Source organism: Camelus ferus, chromosome 19, assembly GCF_009834535.1.
Source record: "Camelus ferus isolate YT-003-E chromosome 19, BCGSAC_Cfer_1.0, whole genome shotgun sequence".
Classification (NCBI taxonomy): Eukaryota; Metazoa; Chordata; class Mammalia; order Artiodactyla; family Camelidae; genus Camelus; species Camelus ferus.
Window position 1 is genome coordinate 37,721,062 of NC_045714.1, and position 24,546 is coordinate 37,745,607.

General features: G+C 34.3%; 2 protein-coding genes across 11 annotated transcripts in view; one reads left to right on the top strand and one right to left on the bottom strand.

The window, feature by feature from the left end:
- Positions 1–24,546, top strand: part of LOC116658005 (60S ribosomal protein L29-like) — an 801,314-nt gene that overhangs the window by 490,322 nt on the left and 286,446 nt on the right. The gene's annotated exons all lie outside the window — the stretch shown is intronic.
- Positions 1–24,546, bottom strand: part of NCOA6 (nuclear receptor coactivator 6) — an 86,632-nt gene that overhangs the window by 51,115 nt on the left and 10,971 nt on the right. For 8 of the 10 annotated variants that reach the window (XM_032462155.1, XM_032462152.1, XM_032462151.1 and 5 more), the window contains one exon: positions 916–1,021. The gene's annotated coding sequence lies outside the window, so the exon portion shown is untranslated. Of the gene's footprint in view, positions 1–915; positions 1,022–19,385; positions 19,418–19,462; positions 19,541–24,546 lie in introns of those variants that run through there. The other 2 variants (XM_032462145.1, XM_032462148.1) reach the window with 2 other exon arrangements.

Below are 24,546 nucleotides of genomic sequence, written 5' to 3' on the forward strand. Positions count from 1 at the left end.
GAATATGTGTATTTATAAATATATAAATTTATATAACCTATATTGTATATAGTTAGCTACCTACACCAGTCTTTTCAGATTTAAATATATCTTATATATATTTTTATATATCTATATTTATATATATTCAGATGTATATGTGAATAAACACAAAAGACTAATAATAGGTTTTTCGTATTATCTGCTATTTGAGAGACACTATTATGCACCTTAGAAATTACAAATTCATACACTTACAGGGGTCAGGCAGGTAAAATAAATAAGAGAAGGACAGTAGATATTAAATGCATTTGCACATACTATATGAATGGTCTGGGCAATGGGAAACTCGCATACCCATTGATGCTGAGTAGCTGCTACTTCGCGCCACCTTATTATTTTCTTTTTGAAGGGATAGGAGTTGTGCAAGTCCAGGACTAACATATTGTCAATTTCAAGAAAAGACTAAAATCCATATATTTAGTAAAATTTCCGAATTTTAAAATAGATTTACATTTCTGGAAAATACTGTATGGGTAAACAAAGCACACTGTAGCTTGCACATGGCCCACAGGCCATCAGTTTTCAATTTCTAATTAAGTCTAACAATCCAGGTATGACTCACAAAATTGACTGGCCCCAGTGAACTATGCTGGGTTTGGTGCTGTGCTGGAGGAAACCAAGTATTTAAAATACATTTAAGTATTATGATGTGCCTCTTGGGAGGTCTGTGGGCTCCTGGGAGAAAGAAAAAGAGGATCAAGGTCTTAACCCCAGCTATCTCCCATAATTAGCTAAAGGACTATCTTCTCCTTTGACAAAACTCTAGATAATGAAGGAAACAGAATTTTTATTTGCTATGTAACTTTAGTAGAGTCGTTCCATTGCTTGGAATTAAGCTGAATCATATCCACTCTCACATAAGGTTTCACTCACCAAAATGTCTTTCTTAATTTTTATCATTTATCCAGGTCATCTTCTAAGTCCAAACAAGTTGGCATTTTTAGGGCTTGTATTTCAAGGTAGCAGCCAAATAAAAATTCTAAAAAGAAAAAGGAAAAACAAAAGCACAATATTATATAGAAATTACAGGTGGGAGGGTATAGCTCAGTAGTAGAATGTGTGCCTACCATGCAGGAGGTCCTGGTTTCAATCCCCAGTACCTCCATTAAAAATAAACAAATAAACCTAATTACCCCCCCAACCAAAAAAACAAAAACAAAAACAAAAACACCACAAAAATTAATTAAAGAAAAGAAATTAGAGAAGCGATCCATCTTTGCATCAGAAGTCAATGCAAATATCACAATTTGTCAAGGCAAGTTAGACATCTTTAGATAATGTTAAAATAGAGTTTTCATTAAATCTGAAAGAATGTTTTTTTCCTGAGATATTAAACCACTCATTAACTAGCAATTCAAAGAATACAGAAGCAAAGCTCAGGAACATACAAGAGCTTCATTTAAGAATCATGAAACCAGGCCGCTAAGCCTCCCTATATATTCATTTCTAAATCTGTCAAATTGAAATGAAATCAACATCATGCCACACTGTTCAAATACTTGGAGCCAAAACAAAAATATTTTGTACATGCACTTAAATAAAAGACCCACTTCTTCTAACAGAATTTCAAATTTTGTTTGTAAACTTCATAAAGTATAGATTTTAGTTTTTTCATATTTTATCTATAATATTTCATTTTTCATTAAGTTTTCAGTTCAAGTTCTAAAGTATTCTTTATTGTACATACAGAAATTATGCATAGAAAGTGCACAATTTTGGTGTGCTTCAGAAAAAATTTCCCTCTTAATAAGAGATCAGTCTACCATGTCTATAACTTGGCTTTACAGTTTTACATTATTCCCAAATATTGATTTTATAATATCAAATTTTAGGTATATGTCCTAGGTATTAATAAATATCTATTGGAGAAATAACTATCCATTGGCAATATTCTAATTCAAGGAAAAAAACCAGTTTTTAAGTCTTGAAGGGAACATTAATAATAATTAATCTTTAAGAAAGGCCATAAAGAAAATCTCATTAAATCCAAAAAGTAATAATAGTATAGTCAAACACTCTGGTGACAATGCACTGAAATTATAAGTTTTAAACAAAATCAAGAATGTTCTCCTAGGGCAATCTACCCAAGCAATAGAAATAGAAGCAAAAATAAACAAATGGGACCTAATGAAACTTATAAGCTTCTGCACAGCAAAGGAAACCATAAGCAAAACAAAAAGACAACAAAACAAAAAGATGGAATAGGAGAAAATATTTGCAAAAGATGAGACTGACAAGGGCTTAATATCCAGAATGTATAAACAGCTCATACAACTTAATAACAACAACAACAAAAAAACCAAACAACCCAATCCAAAAATGGGCAGAAGACCTAAACAAGCAATTTTCCAATGAAGACATACAAATGGCCAACAGGCACATGAAAAAGTGCTCAATATCGCTAATTATCAGAGAAATGCAAATCAAAACCACAATGAGGTATCACCTCATACCAGTCAGAATGGCCATCATTCAAAAGCCCATGAACGATAAATGCTGGAGAGGGTGCAGAGAAAAGGGAACCCTCCTACACTGTTGGTGGAAATGTAGTCTGGTGCAGCCATTATGGAAAACAGCATGGAGATTTCCTCAAAAGACTAAAAATAAGACTTAGCATAAGACCCAGCAATCCCAGTCCTGGGCATATATCCAGAGGGAACCTTAATTCAAAAAGATACATGCACCCCAATATTCGTTGTAGCACTATTTACAATAGCCAAGATATGGAAGCAACCTAAATGTCCACTGACAGATGACTAGATAAAAAATACTTGGTATATATACACAATGGAATACTACTCAACCATAAAAAAGAATGAAATAATGCCATTTGCACCAACATAGATGGACCTGGAGAATGCCATTCCAAGTGAAGTAAGCAGAAAGAGAAAGAAAAATACCATATGATATTACTTATATGTGGAATCTAAAAAAAAGACAAACGAACTTATTTACAAAATAGAAACAGACTCACAGGTGTAGAAAACAAACTTGTGGTTACTGGGGGCAGGTGGGGGAGAGGGATAAATTGGGAGTTTGAGATTTGCAGATACTAATATATATAAAATAGATAAATAACAAGTTTATACTGTATAGCACAGGGAACTATATTCAATATCTTATAGCAACTTATGGTGAAAAAGAATATGAGAATGAATATATTTATGTTCCTATATGACTGAAGTATTATGCTGTACACCAAAAATTGACACAACACTGTAAACTGACTATATAGCTCAATAAAAATATATTTTAAAAAATTAAAAATAAATAAAATCAAGGAACAAAGGTCTTTCCACCTCAAAAGAACAACAACAAAGAAATCAAAATCACAAACCTTGTTAAAAAAGAAATCAAAACTACAAATTTCTAGAAAATAGTAAGGAAAATATTACATATTGGAACCTAAAAAACACAGCCAAAATTCAAAGCCATGGATACCTATACCAGAAAAGAAAGAAAGGAAAAAAAAGAAAGAAAAGAAAAGAGATACCTATATTAGAAAAGAAGGGAAGGGGAGGGGAGGGGAGGGGAGAGGAGGGGAGGGAAGGGAAGGGAAGGGAAGGGAAGGAGTTATACATCTACCTAAAAAAGTTAGGGGAAAAAACCCAATAAAGTGAATTGAAAGAAAACAAAATGACAACAAAGACAGGGAACTATATTCAATTTCTTGTAATAGCTAAAATGGAAAAGAATTTGAAAATATATACATATATGTATGCATGTGTATAACTGAATCAGTTTGCTGTATACTTGAAACTAACAATGTAAATCAATTACATGTCAATAAAAAATAAAAAACTTTTTAAAAAGTTATGAAGCTTTGATGCAATTTAGTTCCATTTTATGAAATTCACCACAAGCAAAAACTAACAAAAACCGAAATAATGTATAAAATGTTTATAGGGTGTTATTTATAGTAGTAGAAAATTATAAATAACCTGATTCCTAGCAATAGGAGAATGGCTGAGCAAATTGTAACATATCAACACAACCATTGTTCTACTACTTCAGAGCTTTTCAAAAACATGAGTGTTTCATCAGTCTACATTTAACATAATCATTGATAAACAATTTGTTTCTATGTCTTGTGTCTTTGTCATTTCTCTGTTCTTGTGTTAAACAAACATATTTTAGTGTTTTTTTTAGCTTATTTTAAAAGTTATTTAATTCATGTTTTATTTTTAGCTATATTTTAAAAGTTATTTTCTTAGAGATTACTCTTGGGATTATAATGTGACTATTTAATTTATCACATGACTACAGATTGATACCGACTTCCTTTCGGTAAAAAATAAAGCAACTCTACTCCCCCTCAAAAAGGAAAGAGAAAACAAAATGAAGGAGTATAGATAAAAACAGAAATCAATCAGAAAGCCAGCAGAACTAATAAATAAATAAATAAACAGATAGATAGATAGGTACACTTGGGGGGGGGGATGAACAGTTAAATCACTATTTAATCTAGTAAGTAAAAAGGGAAAAAGTCTAATTATATAAAATAAGAAATAAGAAGAAAATGGCCACAGAAACAAAGGAAATTAAAAGGACAACAGTGACTATTCTGCTCAAACTTTTGCTCATATGATCTATGTAAATATGACAATGCCCCAAAAGCACCACACACAGATTTAATGAAACACAATTAACCCTTTAGAAAGAAAATTAAGTCTAATGATCTAATACTATTCTGTATCATACGAAAAGAAAAAATTTGCAATTCTTCTTATGAAGTAAAACAACCCTTCTTGATATTAAAAAAAAAACCCTCAAATAAATAGAAATATATGAACATTTCCTTAACATGACAAAATGTATCTTTCCAGCTCAAAAGTCAGCAACTTGCTTAATGAGGAAAGATTAGAGGTATTTGTCATTTAAAATTGGGAAGAAGTTAGGGGGTACGGCCAAGATGGCAGAGTAGGAAGACCCTGAGCTCACCTTCTCCCACAGGCATACCAAAATTACAACTATTTACAGAGCAACTATCTTTCTGAACATCCTGAAGACTATCAAAAAAGATTTTCCACTACTAAAGATACAAAAATGAACCACAGTGAGGTAGGTTAAGAGTGGCAGAGACATAGTATAGTCAAAACCCACACCCTCAGATAGGCAACCCACAAACAGGAGGATAATCACAATTGTAAAAGTTCTCCCCAAGGAGTGAGGGGTCCAATACCCACATCAGGCTTCCTAGCCTGGGGATTCTGAGAAGATGAGCCCCTAGAATGTCTGACTTTGAAGATCAGCAGGGCCTGCATACAGAAGAGCTGGAAGGCTGTTCTGTAGGAAACAGAGACTGTGCTTTTAAAAGGTGTGTATAAATTTTCATAAGCTCTCCCAGCATAGAGGCAATAACTTAAAAGAAGCCTGGGTCAGAACCACCTGCTGATCTTGGGGAGCTTCCAGAGAGGGAGGCGTCAACTGGGACACCCTCTGGGAACAGACATTGGAAGCAGCCATTTTTGGAAGCTTATTCTACCATGAGGACACTGGTGCTAGCAAGTGCCATTTTGGAGTGCTCCCTCTACCCTATTAGTGCTGAGGGCTTACCAAACTACCAGTAGGCTGGCACCAGCCTCAGTTCCCTGGGGCCCCACAGCCAGTCACCCCAGGATGCAGTCCCACCCGCCAGTGGGCTTGTAGCAGCCCCAGGACCCTCCCAGAGCTGCAAAACCAGCCCCTGGGGACCTGGCTCCTCCCACCAGTGGGCTGGCACCAGCCTCAGGCCTCCACAGGCTCTGCAGCCAACCCTCTGAGACCCAGTCCCACCACCAGCAGGCTGGCATGTACCCCATGAGGCAGGACAGGACAGCCAACTGGGCTGGGAGCCAGCCCTGTCTACCAGTATGTCCATGGTACTTGGCCCCAGCACAAAAGAAAGACCCACACAGCCCACATAGGGGGTACCCCTTGAGTAAATAGCTCTAGTGGCCAGAGGGTAGTTTGCTGATAGGCCCCACAGGACATCTACATAAGGCTACCTCTCCAAGATCAGAAAATATAAATGACCTATGTAATACATAAAAATAAAGAGATTCCAGCAAAATGAGAAGAGGAATAAGTTCCAAACAACAACAACAACGAAAGACAAAGTCAAAGAAGAAGAACAAAACAAAGTGGAGATAAACAATCTGACAAAGAGTTCAAGGTAATGATCATAAAGATGGTCAGCAAACTTGGAAGAATGAATGAACAAAGTGAGAAATTTAACAAAGAGTTAGAAAATATAAAGTAGAACCAAACAGAGCTGAAGGGTATCATAACTGAAATTTAAAAATATACTAGATGTAATCAACAGCGGATTAGATGATATGGAGGAACAGATCAGCAAACTGGAAGACAAGAGTAGTGGAAATCACACAAGCTGAAGAGAAAAAGAATTCAGAAAAGCGAGGATAGCTTGAGAGACCTCTGGGACAACTTCAAGCATACTAACATTTTCATTTTAGAGGTCTAAAAGGAGAAGAGGGAGAGAGAAAGAGACAGAGTTTATTTGAAGAAATAATGTCTGAAAACTTCCCTAATCTAGGAAGGGACACAGACATCAGATCTAGAAAGGGACACAGACATCAGACCTAGAAAGTACAAAGAGTCCCAAACAAGATGAACCCAAAGGGGTCTGCACCAAGACACATAATTAAAATGGCAAAAATTAAAGATAAAGACAGAATCTTAAAACAGTAAGAGAAAAACAATTAGCTACATATAAGGGAACTCCCATAGGACCATGAACTGACTTTTCAGCAGAAACTTTACAGGCCAGAAGGCAGTGGCGTGATATAATCAAAGTCATGAAAGGAAAAAGCCTACAACCAAGAACAGACTACCCAGCAAGGCTATAATTCAGATATGAAGAAGAGATAAAAGAGTTCTGCAGATAAGCAAAAGCTAAGAGTTCAGCACCACTAAACTGGCTTTCAAGAAATGTTAAAATGACATCTTTAAGCAGAAAAGACAAGACCACAACTAGAAATATGAAAATTACAAATGGAAAAATCTCATTGGTAAAGGAAAATATGCAGTAAAGGTAGTAGATCAACCACTTACAAAGCTAGCAGAAAAGGCAAAAGGCAAAAGTAGTAAAATCATCTCTATCCACAATAAGTAGTTAAGGGATACATAAAACAAAAACAGGTAAAATATGATGTCAAAACATTAAATGTGATTGGAGTAAAAATGCAGGGTTGTTAGAATGTGCCCAAACTTAAGAGATCAACTTAAAATAATCACATATACACACACACACATATATATGTGTGTGCATATATACATAGGTTGTTATATATGAACCTTGTCATAATCACAAAACAAAAACCTATAGTAGATACATACACAAAAAAGAAAAAGGAATCCAAATATAGTACTAAAGACAGTCATCAAATCACAAGAGAGCAAAAGAAGAAACAAAAAAAGAACTACAAAAACAAGAAAACAATTAACAAAATGGCAATAAGTACATGCTATCAATAATTACTTTAAAGGTAAATGTAAATAGACTAAATGCTCCAATCAAAATACATAGAATGGCTGAATGGATTTAAAAAAAAAAGATTCATACACATGCTACCTACAAGAGACTCAATTCAAATCTAAAGACACACACAGATTGAAAGTTAGAGGATGAAATAAGGTATTCCAGGCAAATGGAAACAAAAAGAAAGCTGGAGTAGCAATATTTGTATCAGACAAAATAGACTTTAAAACAAAGACTGTAACAAGAAACAAAAAAGGTCATTACATAATGATAAAGGGATCAATCCAACAAGAAGATACAATTCCTGACTTTTTTTTTTTTTTTGGTTGGTTGGTTGGTTGGTTGGTTTTAGGCAGGAAGGTAATTAGGTTTGTTTGTTTATTTATTTATTTAAATGGAAGCACTGAGGATTGAACCCAGGACCTTGTACATGCTAAGCATGCACTCTAGCACTAAGCTATATTCTCCCCTTGCCGAAGATACAACAATTATAAATGTATATGCACCCAACAAAGAAGCACCTAAATACATAAAACAAATATTAACAAACATAAAGGGAGAAACTGACAGTAACACAATAATAAGGGACTTTAACACCTTACTGACATCAATAAACAGATCGTTCAGACAGAAAATCAATTAGGAAATACATCAGACCAGATGGACTACATAGATATAAATAGAATATTCCATCCCAAAGCAGCAGAATACACACTTTTTTCAACTGCACATGAAATATGCTTCAAGAGATATCACATGATAGGCCACAAAATAAGTCTCAAAAAATTTAAGAAGACTGAAATCATATCAAGCATCTTTCCCAACCATAATAGTGTAAGACTAGAAATCAACTACAAGAAAACAACTGCAAAAACAACAAACACAAGGAGGCTAAACAATATGCTATTAAACAACAAATGGGTCACTGAAGAAATCAAAGAGGAGATAAAAAATACCTGGAGACAAATGAAAATAGAAACAGAATGATTCAAAATCTATAGAATGCAATAAAGCAGTTCTAAGACGGAAATTTACAGCAAAACAAGCCTACCTCAGGAAAGAAAAAAAACTCAAATAAACAATTTAATCTTATACATAAAGGAACTAGAAAAAAAGAACAAACAAAACCCAAAGTTAGTACAAAGCAAGAAATAATAAAGGTCAAAGCAGAGATAAATGAAACAAAATTAAAAAAATAATAGAAATGACCAATGAAATTAAGAGCTTTTTCTTTTAAAAGGTAAATAAAATTGATAAACCTTTAGCTAGACTCATCAAGAAAAAAAGAGAGAGAGGGTCCAAATACTAAAATCAAAAACGAAAGAGGAGTTAGAACTGACACCACAGAAATACAAAGGGTCATAATTGAGTACTATAAACAACTATACACCAATAAAAAGGATAACATAAAAGACATGAATAAATTCCTAGAAATATACAATCTCCCACTAAATCAGGAAGAAATAGGAAACATGAACAGATCAATTACCAGTAATACAATAGATCAGTTATTTTAAAAAATCCTCAACAAACAAAAAAGTCCAGGACCAGATGGCTTCACAAGTGAATTCTACCCAACATTTAAAATAAAGTCAACACCTATCCTTCTCAAACTATTCCAAAAAACTGAAGAGGATGGAGAGCTTTCAAATATATTCTATGGGGTCAGCATCACCCTGATACCAAAATCAGACAAAGACACCACAAGAAAAGAAAATTACTGGCCAATTTCACTGATGAACATAGATGCAAAAATCCTCAACAAAATATTAGGAAACCGAACTCATGAATATGTTAAAAGGATCACACTTCATGATTACGTGGGGCTTATTGTAAGGACTCAAGCAGGATTCAGTATTTGCAAATCAAATCAATGTGATACATCACATTAACAAACTGAGAACTAAAAATCATATGAACATCTCAGTAGATACATAAAAATATTCTGACAAAATCCAATATCCATTTATGATTAAAAAAAAAACCTTCAACAAAGTGGCTATAGAGGGTACATACCTCAACATAATAAAGGCCGTGTATGACAAGCCCACAGCTAATATCACACTCAATGGTAAGAATATGAAAGCATTTCCTCCAAGATGAGGAATAAGACAAGGATGCCCACTCTTGCCACTTTCATTCAAAACAGTGTTAGAAGTCCTAGCCACAACAATTAGATGAGAAAAAGAAAAGTAATCCAAACTGGAAAGGAAAAAGTAAAACTGTCACTGTTTGTAGATGACACGATACTATATATAGAAAATCCTAAAGAAGTCACCCAAAAAACTACTAGAACTAATAAATGAATTTAGTAAAGTTGCAGAATACAAAATCAATACATAGAAATCCACTTTTCCCCCTCCACCTTGGCTCTCCACTGCATTTCTGTGCACTAACAATGGACTATCAGAAAGAGAAATTAAGAAAACAGTTCCATTAACAATTGCATTAAAAAGAATAAAATATCTAAATACCTAATCAAGGAAGTAAAAGACCTGTACTCAGAAAACTGTAAGACATTGATAAAAAAAAAAAAATAGAAGATAACAGAAACAAATGGAAAGATACACCATGCTCATAGATTGGAAAAATTAATATTGTTAAAATGACCATACTACCCAAGGCAATCTACAGATTCTATACAATCCCTAACAAAATACCAATGGCACTTTTCACAGAACTAGAACAAATGATTATAAAATTTGTATAAAAACACAAAAGACCCCCAAATAGACAAAACAATTTTGAGAAAGAAGAACCAAGCTGTCAGGTTTCCTGATTTCAAATTATGTCATAAAGCTACAGTAATTAAAACAATACGGTACTGGCACAAAAACAGACACATAGACCAATGGCAAAGAATAGAGAGCCCTGAAATAAACCCATGCTTATATGGTCATTTATTCTATGATAAAAGAAGCAAGAATATACAATGGGGAAAAGATAGCCTCTTCAATAAATGGTGCTGGGCAAACCTGACAGCTACAATCAAAAGAATCAAACTGGACTACTTTCTCACATCATATACGAAAACAAATTCAAAATGGATTAAAGACTTAAATGTAAGATCTGAAACCATAAGATTCTTGGAAGAAAAAACATAGGCAGTATGCTCTTTGACACTGGTCTTAGCAATCAATGTATTTTTGGATCGGCCTCATCAGGCAAGGGACACAAAAGCAAAAATAAACAAATGAAACTACATCAAATTAGAAAGCTATTGTACAGTGAAGGAAACTAACAACAAAACAAAAAGACAGCCTACCGAAAGGAAGAAGGTATTTGCAAATGATATTATCTTATAATACTCAAAAGATACAAAGAACTCATACAACTCAAAAAACAAAAAACCAAGAAACCTAATTAAAAAATGGGCAGAGGACCTAAACACATTTTTCCAAAGACATATGGATGACTATCAGGCACATGAACAGGCATGCAATAACACTAACCATCAGGGAATACAAATCAAAACCACAATGAGATAGCACCTCACCACTCACACAATACCAGTGGTATTGTGACTTAACTGAAGTTAGAATGGCTATTCACAAGACAAGAAATAACAAGTGATGTAAGGATGTGGAGAAAAGGGAACCCTTGTGCACAGCTGGTGGGAATGTAAACTGCTACAGCCACTATGGAAAACAGCATAGAGAGTCCTCAAAAAATTAAAAATAGAACTACCATATGATCCAGTAATTCCATTTCTGGATATTTTAACAAAGAAAACAAAACACTAATTCAGAAAGATACATGCACCCTTATGTTCACTGCAGCATTATTTACAACAGCCAAGATATGGAAGCAACCTAAGTGCCTACTGATAGATGAATGGATAAAGATGTAGTAAATATATTAAAATGGAGTATTACTTAGCCGTAAAAAGAAGGAAATCTTGATATTTGTCACAATATGGATGGACCTATAGGGTATTATACTAAGTTAAACAAGTAAGAGAGAGAGAGACAAATATCATATGATTTCACTTATATCTGGACTCTTAAAAAATAAACAAATGAACAAAACATAAAGAACAGAAACAGACTCATAGGAACAAAGAAGAAAATGTAGTAGCCAGAGGGAAGAGATGTGGGGGAATGAGTGAAATAGGTGAGGGAGATTAAGAGGTACAAACTTACAGTTACAGAATAAATAAGTCTTGGGATGTAATGTATAGTATAGGTAATATAGTCAGTAATACTGTAATAATTTTGTATGGTCACAGATAGTAGCTAGACTCACGTTGGTGATCATTCTACAATATATAAAGAGAAAATTTCCCATATATAAACATATTTATAGGTGTATGTGTGTATATATAGATATACAAAATAAAAAGTACAATTTGAACAAATTGTGTCCAAAAATGGACACATGATATGATCAGAAAATTCACTGAAAAGGAAATACAAATGAGCTTTAAACATATGGAAAGATGTTCAACCTCATACATAAGGAAAAGCAAAAAAAGATTTTTCATTCCCAAGATTAGCAAAAATCCAAAAATTTGATAATTTACTGTCTTGGCAAAGTTATTTGAAAACAAGCATTCTGATTTATTGCTAGTAATAATGTAAACTGATGTTAACATCAGCATAGGTAATATCTATCAAAATTACCATTATATATATACACCATTAACTCAGAAATCTCACTTCTGGTTAGTGATCCTTATAGATGCCCTCACACAAGATGACAAATATACAAGGCTATTCACTAAAACACTGTTTGTAATAGCAAGATAGGAAATTACCCAGATGTTCATCAACAGAGGCTAATTAAATTACAGAACATCCAATAAAAAATGAAAGCAGTGAGAATGAGGATACTCTCTATGTATTGACATGTAAAGATCTCTTAAGATATACTGTTGGGGGGTGGGGGGAAACAAGGAAAACACTGATTGTTAGTCATTTGACAGTAAGATATGAACCTGGATCACATAATTACCAGCTGCTGAGTCACTGCCACATCCACCAATATTCCCTTAGGCCGACCTCTCATACTTGCTCTCCAGATCCTATCCCACTTCATCCTCCTTACCTCTAGGCTCTATTATTCACATTCTGTGTTCTTCCCCACCAACTCCACTCCCATCTTACAGTTGGCTCCTTCAACAGTACTCCTTATCAGTGTCCTGGCCCATTTACTCTCCAAGCACACAAAATCCACCAGCTGCCTCTCCCTACTTCTTTTGGCTCACAAACTTGAAGTTAAAGAGCTAGAAAGGAAATTACAGAATAATTAGTCTAAATCCTCAACTCTCAAAAAACAAAAAAAAAAAACCCCTAAAACCTAGAGAGCGGTACTATGACTTAACTGAAGTTACAGACTAAGATTGTGGCACATTAAGATTAGATCCTGGTCTTTTTATCCTCAAATTTAGTGCTTCTTCCACAGTATACCAAATTTTGTTCTCCCCAGGGTGACTTTACCTCATTCATATACAGTACATAATTAGCAGAAATAGCAGAAACAAGTAATCCAGTCTATTTCAGCCCAACACATACTTATTAGAACTGCCCTAACTACCCCAAAATGACTGAAGTTGGAATACTTCAGATGAATAAAAGATGAAAATATATTTTGAAAGACTTTCAGTAGCTCTCAACCTTGGCTACATATTATAATTATTTGGGAAGTTTTAAAAAACAATTATGCCTGAGACACACTAGGTCTGGACTATGGCCTGAACTTCAGTATTTAAACACTCTACCCACGTGACTCTAATATGCAGCCAAAGTTTAGAACCACATTTTCCATACATTATTTAATTTACCTTCAGACGAGGTAACTGGGTCAGGTGGGAAATGTGGCTTAAGCAGTTGCCCCAAGAAAGTGATGAAAGAGAAACAAAAGCTTTTTATTTTCTCTTGCTTATTATAAACTTTGGTTGTTTCTTTAAATTTTTTTGTTTTTAACATAAGTAATGTAGGACCACATTGCTTGTGAGAAAATCAAACAAACTTCTGTGACCTTAGAGACACTCAAACCTTTCTTAGCTTCCATGTTGCCATTTAGAAAATAAGGGGCTAACATACTTTCCAGATCTAGGGACACCATGACTAAATCTTTAAACCCTGGCTATTTGGATTCAATATTATCATATTTCCCTGAGAAACTGGAAATCATTTGGTGCAAGATCTTTAACTCTTCCTTCTGCCACTGGTAGCCATTCTCCACATGCTTCTCCCATCTTCTTTCAAAAAGTTAATCTCAAATTGGGAGTTAAAATGGAGGCTACCTAACAATACATGCTTCATCTCTATCATCACTTTCACCCTGAGTTTTCATTGATATACTTAAGGAAACACTGAGAATCAAAGTTATTAACAGCACTGGAAACTAGGACTGCTGCTCAAAGAACTGCTGGACTCAAAGAATGACTTCTCTGCCAAAGAGCAGGTAGGAATGGGGCTTGAGATACAACAACAGAGCCAGGCAGGAAGGTAACTAATTTCTAACTAACCTCTTTCAACTAACTACTCCAAAACAGCTTTCTCCAGAGGCAGCAATGGCAGCAGTAAGGCATACCAACCTACTATGAGAGACTCACTTAAAATGGTCAGTGCTATTACATGCCTGCAGCCTTTCTTCTCTACTTCAGGTTCTAAAACATACAAAGTAGTACATACATCCTGGGATTTGAAGGCACACACAGGAAGGGCTGAAAAAAGCAAGCCCTAGAGCATTACATTGTGGAATCACAGTTATTCGGAGCTAGCTTTCAAATTATCAAAAAACAAATCCTCTTTTACAAGTCAAATTACCAGGCCAAAGGGAAGAGATTTCCCACACTCAATCCAGCAGGTGACACATAAATGACTGCTAAACATTAGAAAGTATTTATAAACTATGTGCGTCAATTAAACATTTAGCTTAACATCTGAAAAGAGAATTCCACCAAAATGCCAAAGAGGAAACTTACCTACCCTGTTTATTTGGCATGTATTAAATCTGAATATCCCTCTCCTTATTCAAGGAAGAATAACTGAGGGGATAAACAGAAAAACATTCTGTCACATCAAAGAAGAAAAACTCTTCATCTGTAATTAAGAAAATGAATACATAAGGGGCAACAGGTTAAATTTAGAAATCAACAAATTTGATAAAACACGCTGAAATAAGAGATCAAACTCCACAGGCAGAAATGAAAAGAACTAGTTGAGATGCAAGTGGAAATAAGACAGAGGAAAAAGAAAAAATTAAAGTTTTGGCACAAATGTGCCAAAGCAGAATTCAAATCTTCACTAAGAAAAGTAAAGAGCAGAATACTTAATTAGAAACGTGAGGACAACAAATTTGAGAAACTCTTCCAGAATAGAGAAGGAAAGGACAAAGTAATGAAAAGTAAGGACAGAAGAGAGATATAAACTTCAACTGTTACCCCTGAAACAAGTGGACAGAAGTAACAATTGAAGATTTTTTAAAAAAGAAATTAAACTTTTCCGAGTCAAGGAATGTTCTGTATCTCTAGCTCAAAAGAACTCACAAAAGACCAGGCAAAATTATGAAAAAGAAAGTGACAACTTGATTTGTTCCAGTAAAACTTTCAGATTTCAAGGATAAAGAAAATGTCCCACAACAGCCCAAGAAGGAAAAAATGTGTCATACACAGAAGACCAGAAATTGGTCTGGCCGCAGATCTCTTCTTTGCATGACCAGAAGATAATGGCAAAACACTAAAGAACTAAGAGCGGAAAACAATGTGACCTAATAATTCTGCTCCCTCCCCAACTAAGTTGTCATTCAGTGTGAAATCAACATGATACTTTCAAATGTATACCAATCATGTAATTTTCATAAAAACATTATCTGAATAATAACCAAAAACAAAGACCTTGAGAATAGGAAAGAGATGAAATCAGTTAAACATGGGGCTAAGTCTAAATAATTGTTATAAATATGATTAGCACCAAACGTTATTTTTAAAAAATGATTATTGAAAAGGAAGATGCATAAGGTACAAAATAAACTGTTATCAGTCATCATCATTTTCATTTGAGTATGATGAACAATTTTACTAATGTGCTGAGTCACTAATTTAATGGGTTAAACCCCCACTTAAAGGATAAAGAGTTTTAGACTAGGTCAAGGAATGCTGGTCTATTCTAGATATCTCATACAATAAAAACCATACAATAAATGGTCTTTTGTGACTGGCTTCCTTCACTTAGCTTAATTTCTCCAAAGTGTTGTGGCAAGTAACAGCACTTCATTTTTGAAAGTACCAAATAATATCCCTTTGTATGGAAATGCCATATTCATTCATTCATTTACTCTACCCACTCATTCATCATTTGATACACATTTGGGTTGTTTCCACTCCTCACTATTATGAATAATGCTGATATTAATATATACAAGTTGTGGTGTGGATGTGTGTTTTCATATCTCTTGGGTATATGTACACCTAGGAGTGAAACTGCTGGGTCATATGTTATCACTATGTTTAACCTTTTGAGGAACTGTTAGACTGTTTTCCAAAGTAATTACACTATTTTACGTTCCCACCAGCAGTATACAAGGGTTCTAATTTCTCCATATCCTTACCACCACTTGTCATCTGATTATAGCCATCCTAGTAAATATGAAGCTGTATCTCATTGTGATTTTGATTTGCATCTCCCTGATGGCTAATGGTGTTGAACATACTTTCACGTATTTATTGGCCATAGGCATAATTTCTCTGGGAAAATATCTATTCAAATCTTTTGCAAGTTTTTAAGTAGCATATTTAACTTTTTATCATTGAGTTGTAAGAGTGCTTGATAAATTTTAGATACAAATTCCTTATCAGATATATGATTTGCAAATAATATCTTCCATTTTGTGCATTGCTGTAAGGTGCCTTTTTATTTAGTTCTCTTCTGATTGTTCATTAATGAATGCTGTATCATATTTCTTTGCACAAGATGATTTTGTTTTGTAGTTTGGGACAAACTGATTGAGTATTTGGAAAAATTTTTATTAAATTCTCACTTCACAATTGCTTAGTCTGTTCGAGCTGCTATAACAAAATTCCACAGATTGGGTGGCTTATAAACAACAGAAATTTATTTCTCACACTTCTAGAGGCTGGGAGATCCAAGATCACTGTGCCAGCATGGTTGGGTTGTGGTGAAGACCCTCTTCCAGGTTGCAGACTGCCAACTTTCTTGCTGTATCCCCACATAGTAGAAAGGGATAGGGAGCTCTGTGTGGTCTCTTATAAGAGAACTAATTCCATTCATGAGGGCTCTACTCTCATGACCTAAGCACCTCCGGAAAGGCCCACCTCCTAATAACATCATCCTCCTTAACATCGTAACTGTAATCTTACCATCTAGTAATCATATTAGGTAACAGGATTTCAACATATGAATTGGGGGGGGGCACAAATATTCAGACTACAGCAATGATGTATACTAAAAAATTCTAGAAAGTTAAACATAAAAAATAAAATCATAAAACTAATCACATGCTGGTTGTAAATTCAAAAACAGTATATCTATTAGTTCATGGACTGAAGAGCTAGAGCCAAATATAGATTTGATTATATAATTACATTATTATGTTTAAAATTTCGTGTGTCAAAGTACACAAGAGTAAAAAGGTAAAATACAAGTTGGGAATTATATTTGTACATGACAAAAGGTTAATAAATTTAACATTAAAGGACTCTTAAAAATTAAGGAAAACATTAACATACCCAAAAATTGACCACCCCTTAAAACACGTGCTGTTTTAAGCTACTAAATTTGAGAGGTAACTTGTTACGCAACAATAGATAATGTACGCTCCTTGGAAAACCTGCTGAACATTCACCTCCTTTTAAACTGTTTGGCAGTTTCTTAACAAGTCAGATACACCATACAACCCAGCAGTTACACTGCTAGGGATTTATCCCAAAATAAGTGAAAATATGTCTACACAAAGACTTGTACAAAAATGCTTACAGCAACTTTACTTACAATCATCAAAAACCAGAAACAATTTAAATGTTCATCACAGGTGAATAGAAAAACAAGCATGTTATATTCATATAACAAAACACTATTCCATATTCAAAAGGAATGAACCAATGATACGTGCAACAACATAGATAAATATAAAAATCATTCTGGTGAGTGAAAGAAGCTAGACAAAAAAGTGAACATTATGTGTGAATGCATTTATATAAATTCTAGAAAATGCAAAGCAATATATAGGTGGGGGCACTGGGAGGGACAGAATCCAAAGGAATATAAGGAAACTTTAGGAAGATGGAAATTTTCTATATAGTAGTTGTGATAGCTGTTTCATAATAAATATTATAAACTAGTAAATACATCTGTCAAAACTCATTGAAAAATGTTTTACTTTTAAATGGATGCAGTTTATTGTATGTAAATTATCTCATTAATTTGACCAAAAAAAGTCACCTTCTTTGTCAAGCCTTCCTTAACTACATCTAATGCAGCTGATTCCATTATGCTACCTTCGCCCTCAAATAACATTCTACAGATAATTTTCCTCAACTACAGAGAATCCCGGAGTATGTTGAATTTTACAGTAGCTAAAAGTTATAGAACGCTGTTATGTGCCAGGCACTGTTCAAGTCCTTAGTGTTATTAACTCAATTAGTTCCCTCAACCCACAACCCCACAAAATAGATTCTGTTGCCTCCATTATACAAATCAGGACCCAGGTACAGAGAAGTAATTTGCTTAAGGTCATACAGCTAGTAAGTGACAGAGCTGTGACTGGAGCCCAGTGAGTCACTTATAGAGGCTGGGCTCTTCACCACCATCCCACTCTATATCTCAGATCATTAGTGTATTAGGTAAAAACACTCAGCTCACTAGAGACTGATAGGTTCATTCACTCATTAAGCAAATATTTAAGCATGCAAAACATGTTAGGTATTGTTTTAAATGCTAAAGATATAATGGTGAAGAACATATAGACATGGTACCTGCTTTTTGGAGATTACACTATACTATGAATTTACGATTACACTCTACTACAAAACAGTCCAACTATTTATTCTCTTATTTATGTATTTATCCAAATATTTATGCAAAAAGAAAAGTCACAAGTTACATAGTAGCCAGATCTGTTTAGCTCGATAGAGCAGTGGTTCCCAAAGTAGTCTGTGCTTTAGAATCACCTAGGGGTCTTTTAAAAATTCCAAAGTCTAAGCCACACCCCTAGGCCAATTAAATCACAATGGGAGTGGATTTAAGGTGGGGGCAGATGGGACAAAGGTATCAGAACTTTGCCAAGCTCCACAGGTGATTACAATGTAAAGACAAGTTTGAGAAATCACTAAGCTCGAATATTTGTCTGAATAAAGATAAAATTCATTCATGGTGACACAGAGAGAGGTAGATGAAAAGGAAACAAACAAACAAACAAACCTATATATACTCGCCCTTCTCTGAATCAGATTTGCAAGGTAAAGGCAGCTTTCATTTTTTGTCCCCCAGTGTTATGAATTCTGAGAACATTAGAAACAGGGTAAAATAAATAATTATTTTCCTTCTTGGATATGTCCATGCCTCCATTCCCTACCAGAATCACAGACAACTGAGATATTCACCTTTTCATCTCTTCTTGGTACTTTCCATGGAACCAATAAAGAATTCTGTCATATTACATATATTCAACATAACTGATAAAGACATGACTCAACTGCTTTTCTATTAAGCAGGCTTTATTTAAATCAGTCACCTTATTTAATTTCAGCTTGTCAAAGTAAAATACCCTATGGACATTGAGACCAAAATGCCTTCTTTTTTAAAAAGTAAAGCCTACTTCTAACTCAATCCTTTGGTTAGGTTGAAACCAAGTCCTTTATAACTCTAACTTGCGTTTGTATTCTATAGAATCAACAGACCTGTTTAAGAACTCTCTGACCACTCTCAGAAAAGATAGTTAGAGGTTCAGCGTTTGTATTCTATAGAATCAACAGACCTGTTTAAGAACTCTCTGACCACTCTCAGAAAAGATAGTTAGAGGTTCAGTAGGACCCCTCTCCATTCCATCCAGGACCTAGACAGAAAGGAAAAAAGGCAAAGAGGAAGAAAAGAAACATCAGAAGAAAAGACTTAATATATAAGCCCAATAAACCTATTCCAAGTAAATTTTTGTGACCTATTGAGTTCCAACTCTCTACCACTGTTTCTGCTAATTTCACTCTAGAAAGAGATATAAAAGACATGAGATTACCTACAGTCTCAAGTCCAGTGGTTTTTTAAAGGAAAGCTTATCATAATCACCAAGGAGGCTTTTTCAAAATACAACAGCAATGGTTATACAAGTGCGTTCATTTATAATTCATTACCCTTATGATTTGTATACATTGGGAATACTGGGAATATATGTGCATATTGTATACGCACACACAATACTGCATTATGTGTGTCACACTTCAATTAACAAATATTAAAAAAACAGATACACTGGTCCTGGGCAGAACCTCTGAAGGCTTCTAATTAAGAAGGTAGCGGGTGGAGGGTAGTAAAGCTTAGTGGTAGAACATGTGCTTAGCATGTACTAGGTCCTGGATTCAATCCCCAGTACCTCCATTTAGAAAAAAAGAAAAAAAAAGAAGGTAGCAGAAGCAGTCTCATGGAGGTTACGATTTGCTCTAGGTCACCTGTATTTAGGTACAGGCTTAGTCCTTGTCATTTTCCTACTCTTGCTGTTGTAAAACTATAAATATGCTGTTAATATTAAACTTTTTAACATTTACTCTCCTATTTATACTCTGAAAAATTTTTTGTTACAAATGACAACTGCAAAAAACAAACAAGCAAACAAATAAATGGAAAACACAGATGTCCTGGCTTTGCAACTGTGCACCATTGCCGCTGCTACACAATCCATGTAAGAAAAGGAAATTAAATAAAGCCTAATGCTCATCCAACAATTTCCTAACTGTGGTATCCATTTTTTAAGTTTTCAATACAAATGTCAAATAATTAGTAAGTAGTAAAATTAACTAGATATACCTTGAGAACAGACTAGCATTATTTATGATAAAGAAACATGGAGTGACAGAACAGGAGAAACACCAGGCTGAGCATGACAGGATGAGTGTGATCTGAGTTCTAGCTGTGACCTTCCCATAAAGTTGTCTTTCTGGGCCCAAGATTCCTAAATTATAAAAGAGAGGATGGACCACTAAACTAGTGCTAAACAGAACTGCAGGTTCCTTTTAGGTTTAAGAAAACTCAAGAACTATTTACCAGGAAATTTCATTATTATCCTACATGCTTTCACTTTAACAAATAGTATCTCTTCTCAAATGTTTTATGTAGCTTTGTAAAGTAAGAATCCCAGAATTCCTCTGGTATCTGCCTCAAAAACACAAGCATGTTCTTCAGCTTGTGCCAAATACAAATCTCCTAGATTTGTTGTCTAGGCGCAAACCCCCTCCCTCTCAAAGGTGACGAATGATAATAACCTCAATACTTCACTATAACCACCATTAGGCTCTTTTTCATGAGGTGTTTTTTTTTTTAACTTTATGTTTTGAAATCATTTCAGACTTACAGAGCATGAGCTATTTTTTAAATGGAAAATATAAGTGTAGAGAAATCCCTCATAATTTCTAATCTACTATAATTTGAATATTTTCAGTGGATGCCATTTTTTCAACTTCCCTTTACCAACCATCTACTATGTACCAGGCACTCTGTTAAACACTTTCCTGTTCCTGAAGTTACTATATGAGAAACAAAAAAATCTGTGGAATGGGTACTTAAATAACATTTTCATGAATGCTTAGATGTGGATATTATACTTAGATAGTACTTTAAAAATTAAGTTGTGGGGAGGGTATAGCTCAGTGGTAGAGTGCGTGCTGAGCATGCACAAGGTCCTGGATTCAATCCCCAGTATCTCCATTAAAATAAATAAATAAATAAACCTAATCCGCCCCCCAATGTAATAAAGTAAAAATTAAGTTGGCCTTTTAACCACATAGTCTTAAATGTTTCAGGATAATTTTTAAGGCATTTTGAAAGTATCTGAATAAACAGTTAAATGTGAACTGTCAAAGACAATTTGTCATGGCACAGCTAATGTGAGACTCAGTCCCATCCTCCCTACACCCTCTTATAAGATTCTTATGAAACTATCACATGCTTCCTGTTCCCAAATCCAGGGCTCCCAAGGGAAAATTTATGCAAACCTCCAGTCAGATCATAGAAACTCAGTGCCCTGAAAAGGTCAACAAATTGCCTGTCAAGAAGACTAGCATTTCAATACTGTAACTACTCTAGTTTGCTCTTGGTAGGCATAATAGACAATTTAAGAGATAGGGAATATTAACATTAACTCTGAAACTTCTATCCTGACATTTTAGTAAAAGAAACAAAAGATAAATTTGTGAAATATAAAATTTGAGATTCCTAAAACTACTCATATTAACAGAGATATACACAGTTGACTCTTGAACAACTTGGGAGTTAGGGACACCGACACTGGGAGCTGTATTTCAACTGAATATAACTTTACAGTTGGTTATCTGCAGTTCCACATCTGGGGATTCAACCAACTGTGGATGTGTAGCTGAAGTATGTATTTATCAAAAAAAAAATGCACGTATAAGTGGACCTGCACAGTCAGACCATGTTGCTCAAGGGTCAACTGCAGTTAATAATTTTATTTGAGCACAATATAAACCAACAGAATAAGTCAGAGGCTCAGTGAGACTCTTCTTATCTTGTTAGATAGTACAGTAAGTTGATAAAGTAAAATTTAGAGAATAACTACTTTATACATCATGTTCTTTCATTCATAATAAAGCTTCAGTCAAAAAACAACACAGGTTTGGAATACTAGTCTTTTAACCCATGCTGTAATATACAAATGACATTAAAAAGTTGGCCAAATCCTACAAGAGAGGAACTAATTTTTTTTAAATTTACTAAAAATAACTTGAAGAGAATCTGAGCAGTATTAGAGAGCCCTTGGCAATCATCTGGTCCAATACCCTCATGGAAGAGACAAAAAAATTAAGGCCCAAGTAAACAACTCATCCAAAGCTGCTTAGTAGTAGGGAAGTTTTTCATTTTATATGGTATTTCTTTACAAAAGAAATACTTCATTTTAAAAGTACTAGAAAAATACGTTATATAATGATGGTGAATGTTGTCTTGCCTTCAGACAATGATGGAAGACAACTTTGGAGAACAATGGCTTTCTTCGTCTGTTAAATTTCTAATAAGAACTGTTAAATTTCTAACAAGAACTGTTAAATCATGAAATCTGGGCTCTAAATTACAAAAGCCCTTATGACATCAATCTAAGAGTCTGCTAGTGTTTCTTCTTCTTTATTGTCTTAATATACAGTCATCCCTTGGTATCCAGGACCCCCATTCAAAACCAAAATCTGCAGATGCTCAAGTCCCTTTTATAAAATGACACAGTATTTACATATAACCAACAGCACATCTCACTGATATTCTATACATCATCTCTACTCACAATACCTAATACGATGTAAATGATATGTAAACAGTTGCAAATACAATAGAAATAGTTTACAGCCTTGGCAAATTCAAGTTTTGCTTTTTGGAAGTTTCTGGAATTTTTTGGGGGCGAATGTTTTTAATCCTCAGTTGGTTGAATCTGTAGATGCAGAACCTATGTATATAGAGGGCCAAGTGTATTCATAGAAGTTGGTTTTTGTTTTGTTTTATGCTCTTACAATTGTCACTTTCTTTTAAAATCAAACCTGAAGTCTTAAGATCAGCTTTTAAGCCCTGTAGCTACCATTTCATCATTATGGATGATCCAGATGAATACACTTAGCAAGCCTGCAAACTGTTATTAAGTGAATACACTAATATTTCCAAACAGCATAGGTAAAACATTTAAAATGACTTGGAACAATCAGAAAAGCATTTTTTTTAAGTTCAAAAGAGATTATTTAAAAACTAGAAAATCTAATACTGTGTTTATCCCCAAATAATGGACAAGAGATAATTTTTTTGATAAGGAGAAGAAATTCAACAGCATAATGAATAGTTTATTTATATTAAAAAACAAAGAAAGAAACCTCTGCCCAAATTGCAAAAAAGAAAAAACAAAATTAAGGTTAAAAAATTAACAACAAAACAAAAACACAGAAGAATTATTCACTTCAGTAGGTTGGTGGTGAATAAGACATGAACCCAGAAATCATAAAGAAAAAGACTGACAGATAAGATTAAATAATTAAAGTAAACTGTATGTCAAAGAAATCGCAAAGTCAAAAGCCAAATGAAAGACTGGGATAATATATTTGCACCATGTGACAAAAAAGGGGTTAATATCCCAAATACACAAAAGCACCTGCAAATTGATTAAAAAGTAAAAGTAACCCAAGAAAAAAATAAGTCAAAGGACAAGAAAAGGCAATTTGCAGAATAGGGAAGAACTTGACAATGAATGTATGCAATTTATTAGTGGTCAGGGAAATGAAAATTAAAATAAAAAAATACTTTTCACCCAGCTGAAAGGCAAAAACTAAAAAGATACCTGTTATTCAGTGCCAGTGGGAATAAGAACTGCAACAACCTTTATGGAAAATAACCTGGCAATTCATAATACTGAGATAAACCTATCTTTTAACCCATACTTGGAAATTTATCCTACAGAAGTAAAAGCCTCACTTCTTAAAGATACAGGCATAAAGATGTCTCCTGTTTGTGATGGGGGGGAAAAAGTCAGAAACAACCTGAATGCCCACTGAGAAAAACCTACAGAAATGGGGTATTATGAAGCTAGAAAAAAAGAATAAGACACCTATTTAATGATATAGAAGGAAATGTATGATATGCTATAAAGTAAAAAAAAAGAAGCTGCAGAATAATGTGGATGGCATCATGAAAATCTTACAAAATAAGAAAGAAAATGAACCAGTATATATATTTGTGTTTCTAAGTGCATAAAGGAAAACATGGAAGAATCACATTAGGCTACTATTGGGTATGTTGAAGGATAAGAAATGGAGAGGATGAGATGGTTGGCTTTCTCTCTGTACACCTCAGATGATGCCCAGCTTG